The following is a 5,051-nucleotide window of genomic DNA, read 5'->3' on the forward strand; positions in this document are numbered from 1 at the left end:
TTTGAACAAATATGTAAAATAATATTTATTTTTAATTAAAAAAAAAAAAAAAAAGATCACTCTCTGCAGCTCACAGTAATCAGCTGCTGTGCTCCAGAACCAGAACCAGAACCGGTCTGGGTTTTCTGCCCAGCCCGCTTCTAAACCATCCGGACCTCAGCTTGACTTCCCAGCAGCCTCTTCCTCCTCTCCCTCCTCTTCCTCACATGACACGGCGGTCGGGCTCAGTCGACAGGCGCATCCTGACGAGCACTGCGTCACGAGCCGCTCCGCAGCCGCGACGCACCATGAATAATGATGCTGGCGCGAAGACACGATGCTCACCGCGGCTAGCAGCGGAACATCCCGCCTGGCCCTGGTTCCTCCTGCAGGCTGCAGCAGCATGCAGGGTGGAGCAGGGTGGAGGCTGCAGCAGCATGCAGACCTCCACCCTCTCCGCGCCGGTCTGCGGAGTTCGGCAGCTCCTTCCTCCTCTCCCTCCTCTTCCTCTGCTCTGCTCAGATAACCAGCAGCTCCTCTGCTCTCCAGCCCGAGCGGCGCTTATCGGTGCTAAACACGCCGCCCCTGGGAAGCTAATTACTGCGCTGGCTTTCTGCCGCTCGACTAATAACATGAGGGCTGAAGAAGAGCTCAGCCTGAACTTCTCTCTGCTTCTCTGCCTTCGGTTCGTCTCAGTCCAGAACAAAAACCGGAAAGAAAACTGGCCTCCATGCTGAAGTCGCAGTCAGGTGTTTTATGAATTCAGTCTGGAAAGCATAGAAAGCTTCAAGAGAGGATTAAAAATCTGTTGTTGTTGTTTTTTTTTTGTTTTTTTTTTTTAAGAATCCTGACTTTAAAGGGGCAGAAACGTGCAAAATCGACTTTAAAAATAAATAAATAAATAAAAATCTTCCCATCATCTCAGTAAGTTTTTCCCTCATTCTTTCATTCTTTCCTGAGAAGTCCTTTAATCTCCATGGCAACCATTCATCTGGTTGGACCCCCAGCCATTGAGGCATAGCTCCTCCCCCACTCAGCTCCTTCCGACTAGCCAGCAGCAATTAGCAAACAGCTGGTGGATCTGCTGAGCTCATTATAGGAGCTGCTGCTCAGAGCAACGCTGGTAATGATGCTAAAGGGTTAACAGAGGAGCCATGTTGGGATGACTTCCTGGAGGCGGAGCTTCAGAAAGAGCAGGAGTTTCTTAAAGAGACAGAGGCCCAATTTAATCAATTAAATCAGGAAGTAAAATTTCTTTTAAATATCTGATGTGTGTAGCATTTTTATATCAAGTGAAGGTCAAACAGTTCATTTATTGTGCTATAAAATGGCTCTATATGCCTTTAAAATACATGACACTATAATATAATAAAATACTATTAAATATAAAAAGTAAAAACTAAAATCTAATTAATTAACAATAAAAATATTTTCCAGGTGGGGTAAATAAATTAATCCCACATAGTTTATCAAAGTGAAAACTTCTCTGACCAGTGAGGATGTGATGGTGAAGATCTCATTAGTAGATGGTACAGAGAACACCTGAACACCTGAACACACACACACATCCACACACACACACCCCACACACACGTTTGCGCAGCTATCTTTGTGGGGAGTTTCCATTGACTTCCATTCATTTCTACAGCCTAAACCTTACTCTTAACCTAACCCTAACCGTTACATATCGAACCTTAACCCTAACCAAAACTCAATTCACACCTTAGTCCTAAATCTGACCCCTGACCCAAAAACAGCGTTTCCCCTTGTGGGGACCAGGCTTCTGTCCCCACAAGAAGAAGCAGTGTGTCCCCACAACGTATTAGAAACAAACGCGCGCACACACACACACACACACACAGAGACACACACAGAGACACACACAGAGACACACACAGAGACACACACGGACAGCTGAGGTGAACCGGTAATTTCCAGGGGTGCCAATGTCTCTGAGCTCAGCAGCTCATCATGAATGATTAAAACCTAAATAATATTCATATCTTTCACTCATAAATACAGCCAGGCTTAATTCAATCCCACACAGACTAAAGGAGGCAGAGAGGAAGAAATTCATCCCAGATTATTAATCCCTCATCAGGACCAACTGGCTCTGAAGACGGAAGCAGAGGAAACTCCTCAAATTTAACTATTATTATTATTATTATTATTATTATTATTATTATTATTATTATTATTATTATTATTATTATTATTATTATTATTATTATTAGGTCAGGAATGCATTAGATTATAAAACATGTGGTTTATGAGAATAGAACCACATTCAATAAATCAGAATATAATCCACATTCTAATGACTCTGGTGATTTAGGGCCATTGAACACAGAAAAAGTGAATATATTAACAAGAAAAAAGTAAAAGATTTTGAGATTAATCTCTGATTTGTTCTAGAAAAAAGTTGGAGTTTTATAAGTCAAAAATAACAAATAACATATAAGAAAAACATCTGAAACTCAGAAAATTCCAACTTTTCTAAAAATAAAAAAAAACTAAAACATTTTTGAACATTTTTGTATTAAATCTCTCCAGCAGTCCAAAGTTTCATCCATTCAGCAGCTTTCAGCCTGAATCTGTTTCCTCCTGTTCAAACCAAAGTTATTATAATTAAATTAAACTAATGAAATAATAAAAATGGATTTGAGAAAACATTTTCATTAACTGAAATAAAAAACAGCAATCAATGAGGAAAAACTAAAGCTCACTTGAACTGTATCATGTTTATAACACTAACTAAAACATACTGAAATCATTTAATATCCTTTGTTTTTGTGTTTATGAATTTATTTATTAGCCTTTTGAACTGAAGTGAAATTATTTTTTCCCCACACAAGCGGTTTACGTCACCTGTCGGTAAATCACGGCGCTCCATTTTCCTCATGGCGGCTACGCTATGCTACACTTTGCTATCCTATGCTACACTATGCTACGCTTCACTATCCTATGCTACACTTTGCTATCCTATGCTACGCTATGCTACGCTTCACTATCCTATGCTATGCTACGCTTTGCTATCCTATCCTATGCTATGCTACACTTCGCTATCTTATGCTACGCTTCGCTATCCTATGCTACGCTATGCTACACTTCGCTATCTTATGCTACGCTTCGCTATCCTATGCTATACTATGGTACGCTAAGCTAGTCCACAAAATGACAACAGCAAAAGTTTGGAGGAAGTTTCAGAGTTGTTCAACATTTTAATTTATTTTTTATCAAGTCATGTATAAATCGAACAATTTAATCTTCATAAATTTTGCACTTAAAATGCAACCAGTGTGCAAAAACTAAACCTAAGCCGTATTTAAATAACAATGACTGATAAAAACTGGCAAACACTATAAAAACGTATTTAGACTAACCGAATAAGACAAAAGGTCACAACAAAATAAAAGTGAACTATAGTAAAAAAAAAAACCTCTAAACTATTTTAAGGCTGTTGGGATTTAAAGCTTCAGGATCAGCTGAGCAGCAGAAACAACATGATCTCTGGCCGTCGCCCGGTTTCAGTTTTCCGTTTTCCGCCCGTGATTTGGAGTTTCCCCTCAGACGGCGCCGAGGGGTTCGGGTCAGGCTGGTTCTGCGCTGACTCTCCCTGCCTCAGCGCCTTACAGCTTCCTTCAGACGGGGGGATTTCCCACTTTCCAAACATCCATGGAGGAATGAGTCTGTAATAATAAAAATGGGTTGAATGGATGAGTTTGTTTGTGTTGGTTGGTTCTGACCCACATTCGCTGCTGGTCTGCCTCAGAGGACTTGGCTTTGCTTCCCGCGCGGCTTCGCTCCGTCTGGTCTCCTCAAACAAAAGGCCGTTCCTGTAAACAGAGCCATATGCTCTCCAAGCAGCACTTTCCATTCCACTGGCTACAGAAACAAAAAGACCTGATCTTGTTTTACAACCAGATTCCCGCATTTCATCATTCAAATCTTTGTTTTTGATTCGCTCCTACCGTTCATCAGTGACTTAGCCCGTCCTGCTTATTAATAACCAGATTTAACAAATAAAAGTGGTAAAAATCATTGATGGAGTAGTTTAATAACTAATTACGGCATGTCCAGGTTTTCTTTTTAAAGCATTAAGTGAAGTTTGACAACAGATCTGAATAAAACAGCATAAATGAATCAGTTCCTGTTTTCCTGCATGTAGGACACCAAGCGGCCATGGGCGCCAAAACATCAGGTTGGAGAAAAATAATCACTGAAATGAATCATAGCAACAACATATTTAAATAAAAACGTGCCGAGCATGTTACTAGACACGATGTAAGAGTGCAGCCAGAACATTATTTCACATGCAGTTATTCACAACTGAAGCAACATTATGGCGTCGAAGATATGATACGTCCAGAAGTTACGTCTGACGTAAAGAAGTTCTGGTTTCAATAAGCTGCTAATGGCTACGCCCACCCAGGTGTTTTAACAGCTGAGTGGTTGCCATGGAGATGAAAGGATGTCTCCAGGTTTGTTTCTGATGCGGGAAAAACATTAAAACACGACGAAACCCTCTCGATGATTATCCGTGATGCTGGCCCTTTAAAGGTTTTGATAAAGGATTTCAGGTGAAACGGAGTCTGCAGCCGCGGCGTTGAGACGGCTGCCGGTTCAGGCTGGTTCCAGGTGATGGATGGGCCTCCGTCAGACAGAGTGGGGACTCCATCACTCCCACCCACACAAAGAGCCGCCGCCGTTCAGTAACAATAAACTGTAAAAAATAAAAAAGTACCACAGAAACTCATCCCAACAGGCTGCGACTGGCCTCAAACCAGGAAATAAAATAAAACTGCTTCTTAAAGATTTTTGATCTCTGATCACGGTTTGTCAGGTTATAATTAAATAATGAAAAAGTAAAATAATAGGAACATCCGTTATTATTCCGATGTGGAGAAATTCAGGAGGACTTAAGGTTAGCAGATTCACAAATATGCTGTAAATGTATTTTATTTTTCTCTATAAGAGAAGTGATGCTATGCGGTTATTTTTTAAAAAAAAAAACATTTCAATAAAGTGTGCCTAAATTTGTTGTAATTTTTTTTTTCTAAAATGGATTTTAA

This window comes from Xiphophorus maculatus, chromosome 11, assembly GCF_002775205.1.
Source record: "Xiphophorus maculatus strain JP 163 A chromosome 11, X_maculatus-5.0-male, whole genome shotgun sequence".
NCBI lineage: Eukaryota > Metazoa > Chordata > Actinopteri > Cyprinodontiformes > Poeciliidae > Xiphophorus > Xiphophorus maculatus.